The 15,108-nt window shown below is 36.0% G+C and overlaps 1 protein-coding gene across 4 annotated transcripts in view; it reads right to left on the bottom strand.

The window, feature by feature from the left end:
• LOC149806681 (uncharacterized) overlaps positions 1–15,108 on the bottom strand; it is a 237,866-nt gene that overhangs the window by 141,937 nt on the left and 80,821 nt on the right. The window contains exon 1 of one of the 4 annotated variants that reach the window (XM_089956468.1): positions 8,346–8,769. The exons of the other annotated variants lie outside the window; for them this stretch is intronic. The gene's annotated coding sequence lies outside the window, so the exon portion shown is untranslated. Of the gene's footprint in view, positions 1–8,345; positions 8,770–15,108 lie in introns of those variants that run through there. 4 annotated transcript variants of the gene reach the window in all.

Below are 15,108 nucleotides of genomic sequence, written 5' to 3'. Positions count from 1 at the left end.
GAGATTCTAAGGACACGTTGATAAATTGAATTTATCAAGATTTCTACGGGATAATTTGCTCACTCGCTTAATCTGAGAATAATGAGGATTCAAGCTTTCGTACTAGCGGGGGAAACTTGGAATACCTCAAGGTTTTCTTACCAAAAAGTCCATGGGAGAAAATAATTTCGATAGTATTAAAGAGTGAAAAGAGGAAATCATCCCCAAAATGGCGGAGAACTCAATCAACTGCTAAGGTACTCAGTAAACAATATACTTCACATAAAGCACCACGATATCTTAATGAACTAACTCACACAATTTACTAAACTCAAACTTGAGCAGAGACTATTTTTAATGCTTTGGTCAGGATGAAATCATTTCAGTCCATGAGTAACCTCGATGAACACAGCCATGTACTCTCCTCACGGTGTGCTATATTCCCTTATAGATCGAATAACGCTAAGTTGGAATCTTAACTTGCAGAAAGTCCGTTTCTCGAGTTGACCTTTTCTTTTGAATGAATTTGCCAGATGTAAAGGATACAATATAAAGTGTAATTCTTATGCTAGTAGTTTTTGATAGCATATCGCATGCCAGTCTCTTTCGTTATAAACTCATCTCTGCAGTAACAGAAATGATTGACCTTGGGGTCAAAATGTTTGTGCAGGCACTGTCATTATTGTCGACGTCACCTGTGGAGCAGTTTGCGCTGAAATGATGTTACGAGTCATAAAACGTCACTATCACATCAGTTATAGTTCATGAAATGTGTTTGTATCGTTCCCGATGTGTTTTATTTCCCCGAACCTAGTCCGAAATGCCAGTTTGTTTTGGAAATAAAGGTTACCTTCACTTGGATTGGTAATAAGTGAATAAAACTTCCCCAAATGAATGTGTCAGTCAAGTTCAATAGTTGCATCTGAGTTGATCGGAATGCATAAAACTCACCCAAGCGTTGAAGTAGTTCATATTTACCTGGCTTTCTTAACAGTGAGCAGGTCTTTTTTCTTCTCAAATATAAAAGCAATAACCAGGCTGTAAGAACGTACACAAAAAAGACGACTATCAAATGGACTAATCACGAAAATATTTCCAAATCATAAAAGCTTGAAAAGTAGTCACTATAAACGGGTTTTACTAGAGTGAGTAGCGATAAATGCGCCTTTCACTATTGCATATATATCCGTGTATATTGACACTGCTGACGTCATTCACAGCGCGATTAGAAAATTATTACATCGAATATATATCAGAAAAAAAGGACCGTCAAACTAAAAACTATCGGATGGACTGCAAAGTACTTGATGTTAGATGTCGGCAATCTCCTTTTTTGATTGCTGCTCAGCTGTCGTAAGCGCTCTCATTGGTAAATTATGACAACCTTGTATTTTTGTATGTTGCTCCAGAATAACTACGGTCAGAGAGTGTTTTATTCAGTATCCATCACTAGAAACGAGTGCAAAATTTTCACATACCCCAAACATAACTTTTCCGACAACAAATTAAATCAGATAAATATTTTCATTTAGGTGACATGCATGTCAATCTAGTTATAAAATCTGTCCTAGAAAAATCTTGTAAGTTTCCTTAAAATACTGGACATAAACACTTAATACAACTGTTAGTATTATTTTTCTGATTTCTTATTAAGTTTTATAGTTTACGCTGTACCCATTCTATTTGGCTTCGGTAAAACAAATCAAACAAAGAAACCAAAACAAAAAAAGAAATTTCAGTAAATTTTTGTCTTCTACCTACCATGGTGAGGTCACAAAAGTTCACAATAATGAAATTAGATTATCACGTTTAAGAAATAACTGTAAAGGTAGTGGGCAGACCTAGAATATAATCAGGTTTAATTACTGTAGCTCAAAGGCATTATATAAAATATGCAGAAAGGTTTAAAATCATTTATGCGCCACCATGAATTTTGAGGTTAAAACTTTGTGCTACATGAGACGCCAACAAAATTGAGATAAATGTACCAAGGTTCACCCCTCTACTTCAAACAACAATTATGACATAAGGCAGAAACAAAAGAAACCATACAATACTGGCATGTGACCTATACCTTGCGGATAAGGTCCGAAATGTACAATCCAACACATTTTTTGAGTTACAACGTGTGCCAATATTTCTCCAGTCATCTCCTAAAGATCTTAAGTTACAATGAAAATGAGCAGATATGACAAGCCTCAAATATTGTATGCGACCTTGATCGATCATGCAGATAAGACCCCTAACAAAGACAAGACCCCTAATATACATGAGACCCTTAATATAGACCAGACCTCTGATATACATAAGGAATCTAATACACACAAGACTACTTATATTCAGACTACACATGCAGGTGATGATATATATCTATATTAAATGGCATACCTTAATCTCGAAGAGCTTTAAATGTATACAGTGGAAATATGAGCATGATGGAAAACTTAAACGAAACGAGCCGTGACCTTGAAGATAGAATCACGGTGTCTGTGTGTGTGCGCGCACGTGTGTGTATGTGTGTGTGTGTGTGTGTGTGTGAGTGTAGTGTCATCCCTTAATTGCAAAAGCCTGTACAATAATAGAATAATCGGAACACGGAAAATTTTAAACAAAATAATGAACCATAACCTAGATACAAAAAGATAGAACCCCGGTATTGCAATTGGCATGATTTTAATGAGCATGTATAAGTACATACAGTTACATACTTCAGTCTCACACAGATCTAAAGTTACGGATCCTCAGTGAAAATGAAAAATTGATATATTGTTATGTATATTTGATTTAATTTATATTTGATTTAATTTAATTGTTTGTTTGTTAGTTTTAATTTTTGTTTATTCCATTATATGCTATTGTAATGTAACTTTATTTACTGGATTTGACATTTTCCAGAAATTCAGTTATACCTTACTCTTTTTCGTAAACACCTAATAATAGAAACTTTATATTTAATGCTGACCTAGTTCCTGACCTTGATTCAGAATCAATAAGAGTTGAAGTAAACAACTTTTTTATATAAAAAAAAATCTTTCTCAGAGTAAATCATTGGTTTTAGTAAAGGCCATACTGGGAGTACAAGATGTTAGGCATGCAAAAAGCTTCTATACTGTTCTAGAAACATGATCACGTGACCCTCATACAGGAACCTGTTTTGCGTCTTAAATTAGTGTATAACTCTTTTCTATAGAAAATTTAGTCAGTCGGGCTTTAAAACATTGACACTTAAAGGTGTTTTGTTGTAATCAGCTTGAGTTGAAATTTTTAATTTTGCTTTAAATTATTTGGATTGTAAGCGATTATTTTTCCTGGAATAGACAGCTATCGAAATTTACACAGAATTCAAACACTGGAATATTATTTTCTGTGATTCAACAAAGAACTGTTGACACATCAGGACGACGCTGGTCACAGCATAACGTCATCGCCTTCCATTATGGATTTCATCGGGATTCGAACTCAGTTTCATTACGACATTTTATTACTAGTACTTCGATTTTTTAATTCTTGGATTAATTTTTGGATTTGATTCGTAGAACTATAAGTTATTTTTCTCATTTTTACCTTATTTTTCTAGGGAAATAAATTATTAGTTAAATTTTACAATGCTTGTTGTGTTCACTCTTTTTTTGTTGCGCTTTATAAGAGTCGAAACGTCACAATCTGAACTCGTGACCTTGACATTGAAGGCAGGAATCATGTTGTGGCGCATAACACGCCTTCCAGTGACGATGTACAAATATAGAAAGTTTCTTAAACTCATCATAAAGGGCTCATTTAATAAAAAGCAGAAAGGAAAGTGTGATGGAAAACTTAAAATATGGAGCCGACACTTTAGCCTTGAAGAATAGGACTGCATTTCAGTAAACGACACACCTTTTAGAGATGTTGTACAAGCATACCATTCCTTTTCCCTTTATCTCAAAGGCCTTTAAAGGAAAAACAAAAGAGGAAAATAAATGTTAAAGGACCAAATTTTGATGTAAAAATCGATAGTAATTAGACAGCTAAAATCACACTTATGATCTAAAGCTATATAAATTACTGTTTGTACCTATCTAACTCACATATTTCTTAATAATATCTCAAGCTACAGCCTTTTAGTTGCAGTCATTTTCTACCATGCAGTGCCCTGGGGCAGTTTACCTGTGCTATAAAAGAAGGAATGTGATACATAGATTTAAGTCAAACCGAAGTCGCTTCTTTACGCACATAAATTAAATGTTGAAATTTAAAACTTATAGATATTCCTTGCAAATTGAAGGTAACTTAATTTTATGACAGGTAATTGCTTTCCCAAAAATTTAAATACATTCGTAAAAGGTGTGGAGGGCAAGATATAAATTTTCGACTGGCTCGATTTTTCAGATATACACGAATAATTGTAACTAAGAATGAAATTTTGTTATACATGTTCATTGTAGAAATGACCAATCCAGCTTTGCCTGCATATTCTCACCACTTGGAAGTCGATTATGCAATTGTGTTCTCTTGACCTCTAAATTCACTTTGCATTAGTCTGACTCTTCAATACTATCCACGACCCAAAGGTTTGCAATTCAAAATATTTCAAGGAAATTAAGTACATGAGAGATATATAGTCAATATCTGAATTATCTGTCATTATATGCAAATGCAAAGTAAGCTATACATTAAATCAGATACATACAACGGTAAAGCCTCAGAAAGAGCCAAGCTTTGGAATAAACAAGTCTGACAGTGTAAACAGAAACTGTACTTTTAATGGAGGGCCTGTAGACATTTAGAATGATTAAATTCGTTTAAGATATTTATATGCATTTTGTCCTACACAGTTTAAATGAAAACGATAACTTTATACCGGTTGTAGGTGGTTTATGTATATTTTAAGTCTTTGGGTAAACGGCGATGTGTACTTACCCACCTTAATCCAAATCACTGACTGCAAATGCATAAAGAAACTAAAATTGTGTTCCAGTAACTTTAAAGCTTTTCCCAAGTTTAAGGTCATCTAAACAACACCTGTAAATTACAAGTTAGCCGTATCTGATTGAAACTATTCCTTGCACAACCGCGAGTGCCGACTTACTGTGTTAACCTTTTAGCTTATTAAACTTAATTTAATTATTAAAAGGTGATTTATTTGACAATCGCATATTGGCCCTTGTTGCCTGTAAGTAAATACATGAAGAACGAACCGTACGTTTGCACTACACAACCTCACACAGTAGCATACCGTATTATGTGTTGTGATATAATATAATATAGATAATGTTCAATTAAATGCTGTTCTGTAATACAACATAAAGGCCTGGCTTTGTCTGCATAAATACCTTAAATACGATTGAGTACATATTCAAATAATAAAATTGCATTTATAGAGAGATACATGTATGATAGATACATTACCTTCAGGATAAACAGGGCCTAAATTATGTGTGATATTTAAATTGCTAGCATTAACATGGCACAAATTAGAACTCGATACATCAAGAAATACCCATGCAGTGAGGCTTTGTTAAAAAAAAAAAATTTGTGAAGCAACACAATTCCGAGTTGAGCACGTTGTAGCTATGCACTTTTTATGATAGTAAAAGGGGGAATATAAGACTTTTCGATTTAGCTATAGTTCTGGGTTCAACTAGCTCACTTGGTATCGTTAATGAATACAAAAGCAGTCGGCAGCCTGTATCTTTCCGTTTCAAAATGACCGGCTTTTTATGGCGAAGGCGCCGCTCATCTACACGTTGCAAAGATATGCATCCCACACTAATGTCTAAAGTTAGCCAAACAGCGTGGATTGAGATAAAAGATTACTTAAACAATTATGAGGTTAGAATGAATAATTAAAGAATACCTTCCCTGAGGCAAGCTCCAAGCGACCTATGGGCACTTTTATCCGCAAATACAAAACAAAAAACTTTAAATAGCCAGGCTGCATTTATAGCTATTTAGAATCAGACCTGAGGTAATGTTGACGAGTAAACTAGAATAAGACTGGGAACATATTAAAATGATTACGTATACAAAGTCATACGATAATCTAAGTTTCTTACATTCTGCCACCTTGGGCCTGTAAATGACCAAAAAATTGTACATGTGACAGATGTTCGATCTTACTCATTTACCATATGCTGTGACGATACAGGTGTAAAAGTAATCGCTCTGATACATATAGCAAGCTACTACGCTCTGTGGCCGTTAAGAAATGTTCAGTTAAACATATTCGTGCCATTTTGATCAGAAAATGCCGGCCTTACCATTCCAGCGAACTAGGCGCCGACTTTAAGGAGCGCCAACTAAGAGGGAATTGAATTTTTCAGAATGGCGGGGGAGGGAGCAAAGTCATAGTTCGCTTTGCCCCAACAAATCCCTTCGGCCGGCCAAGTTAATAAGGATACTGATCGAAACGGCGGGAAAATGACCAGATATGAATTATGCGTGTGGTCACACTCGCCAAAACGAGTGCCTTCTTGAGCATTATTTCCATATGAATTTACTTGTAATATTTGCTTCGAAAAGTTAAGGCAGTATTGACAAGGTTTAATTTGTTCCAAAGCCAAATATACACTCTATCATGTCATGAAATGGATTGATACGCCTTTGTGTTAATTTGTAACAATGTCTAATCCGCTAGACCTATTATACAATGTCAGGTGTCAAGTACATTGCCAATTTAGTTTTGAATTGATATCCCCATCACGTTGCGCGAAGCAAGGTAAAACATCAGGGCACACTCTGTGCACTTTAAAGTGTGACATTCACGTGATACTGTAAACAATGCATGTCATGCTCAATCTAAAAAAGTGCACTTCCTTGGTATTAAAGGTTAAAAGGATTTTCAAATTATTGTAGGAGTAATTTTTATTCATGACACATTTAGAACAATTTACGATGGACAGGTAAAAAGTGCACGTTTCTAGAAGAAAGGAAAATGATTTTTTTTTATTTATATAAGAAAACGGGCATTCTATTGCAACTTAATTTTAAAAAAATGCACCATGCACATAATTAAAAACTTTCACAATAGTGGCATATTTCAGACTCTATGGCCAAAATTTGTCACGTGTTGCTGCAGAATGATGTGTGCAGCCTTTAAGACGGTGCCTTTAGAAATATGGTAAGTGACCTTTTGTCTACGGCATAAAATGAATATACACGAATGCGGAAAAGAAAAGTCACAGTACAAAAAGCCACAGTTTGAATTTTCACTATTATGAGAGACGTGTATGACAAAAAGTCTCAGGACATAAAGCCACAATTTGAATTTTCACTATTATGAGAGACGTGTATGACAAAAAGTCTCAGGACATAAAGCCACATTGTGAATTTTGTAATGTTGCAGGTTTTTATCTGACACAACGTAATGAACTTTCCTGTTAGATGATATAATGAACACAGTATTTGTCGTCTGATTTTGAATATTTTGAAGATATTTTAAAAGAGTTTGCAACAAAAAGAAAATAAAAATAAACAGTACAAACAAAATAATCCCATTTTTATAACTACCACAACGAGCGAAAAAGCTCATTAATAATTGAATTTTAATGGTTCAGAAGCCTTCACAGGGTACATATTTGTTTAATAAGCAATTAAGAGATCAAAACCAAAACTTTACAAGTATATTCCAATAAAAACTACATTTTTCCTATCAAATAAAGAGTTTAAACAAACCTCAATGGTATATGTTTGTTTAAAAATTTGCTCTTAAGACTTCAGCTGATTAATAATAGTAATAATCATAGAATGTGACTTTATCTCATGTGACTTTGTGACCTACATGTCCACTATTACTATGATAATTAAAATTGTGATATTATGTCTTATTTATAGGTAGGTATACATTATTGTCTTGTGATTTTCTGTCCTACAATATACACAGAGTCAAGATTGGATAGGCAATATTCATCGTTATGTAGATTTTAACTTCCCTAAGTGGCAAACGCAATCTCTTCCAATTTATGATGTGAACACTTTATGTATCTTTTGACTATGGAATATCCATTAAATTTCTCCGTTAGATGGACCTTTATATACTGGTTAGGGAGCAATCCATACATTACTCCGCTAGATGGACCTTTTTGTACTGGTTAGGGAGCAATCCATACATTACTCCGCTAGATGGACCTTTTTGTACTGGTTAAGGAGTAATCCATACATTACTCCGCTAGATGGACCTTTTTGTACTGGTTAGGGAGCAATCAATACACTACTTCGCTAGATGGGCGTTCGTGTAATGTCACCTTTTGGTTCCTGTTTCAGACATAGTGTTATTAAGTAAAGCCTTCGCAAACAGAAATCGTATAGAAATCCCATAGTACACTGAGCCAACTAGCTATAGAGAAGCATCGCGGGTGCGTTTCATTTCATAGTCAAAGTATACTTACTGTTAAATCAACTGGGAGGGTCATGTTGGCCGCCTCGGTTGTTCACAAATGGAATAATACAAAGATTAATAGCCAGCACCATATCTGTAAGACAATTCACCCTTCCCTAGAAGGAACTGCTCCAGTGGAATTCACACATCACTCTAAGATTATCCTGTTTCTCACTAGATGGCATATGTGAGTCACTGGATTTGAAGACTGGCTCTCTATTTCAAAACCGATTCCTTATAGCTAATGAAACAGGGAAACAAACGGTCTATCCTACATATACGTCAAACACTCCGTACAGGAGTCTTTCAGAATATATTCCTGCCGTAAAGCTGTTTTTACCCCTATAGTCATCTAGATCTTAGTACATCAACTTTGCCCATTAATACAGATTGAAGTCCAAAGAAAACAAGGCAAAGAGAGCTAGACTGTTCCATTATTGTGACGTCATCGGTATGCTATGACACCTGCTGCGTGCAACCTTGTAACATCAGCAGCATTGTGCTGTAGTACTGCAGATAAATAATTCTTTACTTTTTTCACCTGATTCGTTGGCAAAATCCTCTCATTCTGCGCTATAGCCATTGTACAGACAAGATTGCAGCAAATGCAGTCTAAACCGAGTGTGATGCATTTATCAGAGTACGGTTTTCCCCAGTTGGTATTTTTACCACGAAATTTACATCTTTGTGACAGCGGCATCTATTCTGACCAAAGAAGAATGATATGTCATCTTAAGAAGCATCGTGCGAGTGAGTTCCATTATAAACCATTCTGATGTCTCTGTTAAACTGAAATATCAATAAATTACTATATGGTTTTACTCTTTTTGGATCCATTTGTTCAATAGTGACAAAGAAAAAATCTAATAGATTGAATACACTCATTAAAGAGCCAAATGCATGTAATTTAAATTCGGAAAAAAGCATAATTAAGACGGCAACATAACGAAATTCACCCACGAACTACTCATTCAGAGGACGTACCATAATCCTCACAGCGGGTTAGACCTGTCGTGGGAAGGTGGGACTACGCAGGCATATGCTTTCATAGCATAGCATCACGTGGGTGACTATCACTAACACATCAATTAGACACGCGAGAGGTTTATGAGATACGAGCATGGACAACCTTATGCATAAATTGGAAGACAGAGTGGGTAAGAAGTCCTCTAACAATGAAGGAATTACCTTTGAGTGTGGCAACCATCTTGAAAAGAAGGTTGACGACTACATAAAACCTCCAGAAACGTTCGAGATCCTATTTCCAGTGGCCATTAACAGGCATCTGACACACCTTAGAATCACATGCCTTACTAGATACAATTGTACCCTATGCCCTTTCCTTGTGCGATGGGGATATTCTATTGCGCCTCCTTCCATAGGTATCCTGGATAAACATTTCTTTAGCGTCTCAGAAATTTTTTATTATGGAGCATGTAGATGGGATTGAGAACTCGTACGGAATGGCTAGATTAAAAGGGCAGTAAAGCTTAAGCTAAAACTCATGGGTTGGAGGAGCAATTGGCTCGCGGAAGTCAGGCAGGCTAAAGGGAAATAGATAATGCTGCTTATAGATAACGTTGCTTAGGCTGCATTTGGAGGCGTTTGGACCGGGTGGCGGTCAGTATAATATGTGTCACCGTGTGGCATTGCGTGCATGTGTGTTTATAAACCTTGACCGTTACATTTTATGACTGTTTGGGCTTCGACTGCACGCATGCGCTCACCAGCTCCCCCACCTCGAGTAACATTTCTTACCAGAGCCTACAACGGATACTTTGAATACAAGCTGTGCTCAACACCGCGGCGTTACGTCGCCAGTTGGTGGTGACACAAAAAATGTGTAATTTTTTTCATAACGTTCAAGCCCTTTATGTTTCAGTGTTTTGCAATAAGCCCCTTACCCGCCTCTGTTTACATGTGCGCTTGCTATGGCACTTCTGTGGCTTCTATTGCAGCAAGCTCCTCTGACACCCCTGGCACATCAACCGCACATCGACAAGATCCGTCTCTGATTTCACTGGCGCCTTTGCCGCTTTCAGCTAGCGCGCACCTGGGAATGACCTCTCAGGCGTAGCCAACATACGTCCGCATAGACTCTTGGCAACACGAACAACATGTTTTGTAATTTTCAGTTGAGAGTAATTGCAGCCGCGACCACCTCGGTTAAATGTTCGAAGATATACTGGGGACCCAATTCGGAAGATATTTGCATTCTCGTAATGTATGCAAGTGGAGACTCCTGCGCCAAAACGTGAGTAACTTTAGCTTGAGGCACCAGTGCCAACGTCACTGTTGGCTTGCTTCACGCTCTTGACCTCCTTGCAAATTTTTTCGATGGCATTCGCGGTCGCTATAACGGACTTGAAGACGGGTGCGAGCTTCGAAGACCGTCTCTTGCTGCTCGAGCTGCTTGGCGGTGAGTTTGTTTTGTTTTATTGCTCACCACCCCGCGAGTGACCACGTCCTTCTTCAGCAGGCATATCCTGTTGACCGCGCTTGTCATATTTTTCAATCGGCTTTACGACAGGTTGCGAGAAGTTGTTGGTAGGCTGTTGGCAGATAGTTGTTCACAGGCTCGCTCAAACTACATGTCAATGAGAAGTTGATGGCAGCTCGAAACTTTTCTCGGCTGCAGTTGGTCGGGTCCAAGGTGAAGAAGATTTTGTCGTGCTGCGTTCACCTCGATAAAAAGCGTCGTAACTCGTATCAGTCCATGTCGGTTCTGCACCACCTGGCATGGTCGCTGCAGAGGCAGAAGATGTGGGTCGGTGAGCGGCTGGGGCAAAGGAACGTTACGTTTTGTTTTTGTGTTAATAAGCGCCACAAACAATGTATTCGATAGATATATTGTACGTTATCAAGGTATTCGAGAAAAATCTCGTCACCCGAAAATTTCACGACAAAGCAAAACCCAAATCAGGTCAAGTAATATGTCTTGACAATAGCAATGAAGTTTTAAAACTGTCAAATATGGCCGTAAAATCGAATTTAAGTTGCAACTTTATTTTTATTTTAACTTTCATTTTATTTTACTTTGATTTCGCAGCAAGTTTCCACAAATTCAATTCAACTGAAAATTGCACGATTTCGCAAAAAAATTAAACCTTAATTGTCCCATGACAGTCAAGGTTATTACAAAGTTGCTCGTATTGGATGTATTTCTGGCCGCCCCTCGATTTGCACTTACTTCGTCCTAAAATATGTTGTTTTAGGATAGAGATGCATATTTGCTAGGCAACATGAATATTATAATAACGTCTGAACTCAGAAATACAACAACATGAGCACGTTAATTCAAGCACGTGACTAATATTTCCATGTTTTGATAAATAAAATCCAATGTGACCTAAAAGAAATCTTACGCAATAACTGATGAGATTTTTGTAGTTTAAAGGAATAGACAGAACCGGCCAGTTTATACTGAAGCTGTTGAGAAATGATATTCTCATATTTGCAGTCTCATTAAGGAATTTCAATGACATTACACAAATTCAAGGTGAAATTTATAAAACTAACTCTTGTTCTTTGCTCAAAACTGTTGTTGTTGTTGTTGGGTTTAACGCCATTTTTCAGTACACGATAGGCTATGCATGGCGGCCAGTATTAATGGTGGAGGAAGAACCCGGGAAAACCCCGGGAAGAACCACCGACCCACGACAAGCTACTGGCAAGCTTTCTCACATACCCACATTGGCCGAAATTTGGAATCGAAATGATATTAAATATTTATCAGGACATTAAAGAGACAAGTCGCCATCCACTTCGAGACGAAAACAATCATTGCTCTCTGCCATTTTGACAAGCTACTACCGACTTGACAACCGCATTCACATGACTGGCGTTCCAATATTGTTCTAAATCACTATACTGTGCACAGTACATGTGCAATTGTTAGGCAACTAGGTTTCACGTGACGTAATAATATCCATTTATAGATATACGTGATAAGTTTTATGCGAGAAACGCCCTCAATAAAATCGAGTTATTTGGAATTCAAACTAATTTTGATGGGAATTTATGACTGCTGCTGTCCAAATAGTACCACCCCGACATTTCAAGTTTGGGTGAAAATAGAAAGAAGAATTCACACATACGCACGCACGCACGCACGCGCGCGCGCGCACACACACACACACACACACACACACACATACACACACACACACACACACATACACACACACACACACACACACACACACACACACACACACACATACATACATACATACATACATACATACATACATACATACATACATACATACATACATACATTTAACAGTGCTGGCTGCATCAGAGGTAAGAGCTAATGGTAGCTAAGTGCCTTTCCCCAAGTATAAACCCAGGTAGCCGAACAAGATTGGTCTGGGTGGCTATCTAACCCGCTACCCTTTGATTACGAGTCTGACACCTTACCAACTGAGCTGCTGCGTCTCCCTAGGTTGAGAAATTGATATATAGATAGAAACTACATTTTATAAGTCTTAAAAATGTTTAAAATCCTGTTTAAACAATGATATAGTTGCCGATTATGTCGATCGATGATCGAGAGATAGAGAAACAGAAAATACAATTGTTGGAACGGTAGTGTGCACAACGGCGGGAAATCATACTTTGTAGTCTCTTTTTGACATTGCGCAGAATTTTTGGATATTAATAATCGAATGGTGTTGGGATATTATCTATAATTCTGATTTATATATATGTTGTAGTCTGAGGAATGATAGTCATGTTCGACCTCTACTCATCAAATTAGTTGTTTTTGTTCATAAACATTTTCTAAAATATCTTCCAACATGGACGACAGTGGTCCATATTAATTTCCTTTCAGATGTTCGATGCACATGTTTGCGATGAATGCTACGCATGACTTGTTTTAGCTGAAGACAATTTGAAAAATTAATTTTATAATAATAATAATAATAATAATAATAATAATAATAATGATAACAACAACAATAATAAAAATAATGATGACGATAATAATAATAATAATAATAATAATAATGATAACAACAATAATAATAATAATGATGATGACGACAATAATAATAATAATGATGATAACAACAACAACAACAATAATAATAATAATAATAATAATAATGACGATAATAATAATAATAATAATAATAATAATAATAATAATAATAATGATAACAACAACAACAACAACAATACTACTACTACTACTACTACTACTAATAATAATAATATTAATATCGTTTATTTATCCTGGGTGACACAATTAGCTTATTGCAAGTTTACATTATATACCTACAATTAAAAGAAATAGTTATGTAATTATTAAAAATCCACATGGCTAACATCCATTGCATATTAAAAATCCAAATTTTACATTGTTATCCGATATATCATAGATACTATTTGCAAAATGTTATGCGGTCATTTAATGAGAATTGCTCATTAAAATGTCTACATAGGCATAATTTCTTAAAAGCCGAAAAATTTAGTGCTTGTTTAATATTACGCCTCAAACTTTTTCAGAAATTGTACCGGCGTAACAGTAGATTTCATAAAATATATGTCATAACTTTTAGTAAATAAAAATCATTGTATTCACTCGAGCGTGTACTTCTTTTGATAATGTTCCTCAAAAACTTTTAAAACAATAAGATAATCTGGTACTAAATTGTTTAAAGTTTTGAAAGTAATGACATTTTCTAGAAAAAATATAATTCTTATTTGGCATCCATGTAAGAGTGATGGAAAAAGATTATATTGATATTGAAATATTTTTCATTTTTAAAATCATCATGATTTCACAATTTTGTAAGTCTCTGCATGTAAGAAGTTGACAAAATGTGGAAAAGCAACTTTTGGATAATTTTTTAAGATCAACTGATCCGACAAAATCTTTGAAGGCTGTTTAATATTAATAATTCCTGAGACATGTGTATAAAGTGTGTGTCAACGTGGTTAGACGAGACAGGGGAGGATTTAGGGGCGATGTTATGCTAAAGTAATCAAAACTTTAATAAATGCGGGGGAGGGGAGGAGGCGAGGGACGCACTCTTTCTCTGGGCGTAATTAGGTCTAAGGACCAGGATAAACTAGTGTTCATAAGGAAAAAAAAATGACCAGGGTCAAGGACTAAAATAAAGTATTGTTAAAAAGGATATGAAAAGTTTGATTTAGGATTAAGGACCAGGTCATGTATTCTTAATAAAGATATCAAATTTTCAAATTTGGCTGTTCGTTTATTACCATCTACTTCTACAGCTATCTAGATTTAGCTGCTCATTTATTATCTACTTCAAAGTACAGTTTCTTACACTTAGCTGTTCGTCTACCATCTACTTCTAAGTACAGCTGTCTGCATTTGGCTGTTCGTTTACCATCTACTTCTAGGTACAGTTGTCTAGATTTGGCTGTTCGTATATCATCTATTTCTAGGTACAATTGTCTACATTTGGCTGTTCGTTTACCATCTACTTCTAGGTACAGTTGTCTAGATTTGGCTGTTCGTATATCATTTATTTCTAGGTACAATTGTCTACATTTGCCTGTTCGTTTACCATCTACTTCTAAGTACAGCTGTTTACATTTGGCTGTTCGTTTACCATCTACTTATAGGTACAGCTGTCTACAGTTTGCTGTTCGTTTACCATCTATTTCTAGGTACAGTTGTCTACAGTTGGCTGCTCATTGTGCTGAGCAAATAAGCAATAATTGGGTTTTCTGAAGATTTAAACTAAGTTTTTGTTAAATATCCACCATAAAGACTGAATAAACCATAAAGACTG

This window comes from Sinohyriopsis cumingii, chromosome 1 (genome assembly GCF_028554795.1).
Source record: "Sinohyriopsis cumingii isolate HCF-2022 chromosome 1, ASM2855479v2, whole genome shotgun sequence".
NCBI lineage: Eukaryota > Metazoa > Mollusca > Bivalvia > Unionida > Unionidae > Sinohyriopsis > Sinohyriopsis cumingii.
Note: the sequence above shows the minus strand (reverse complement) of the source record. Positions and strands in the feature narration are given on the sequence as shown.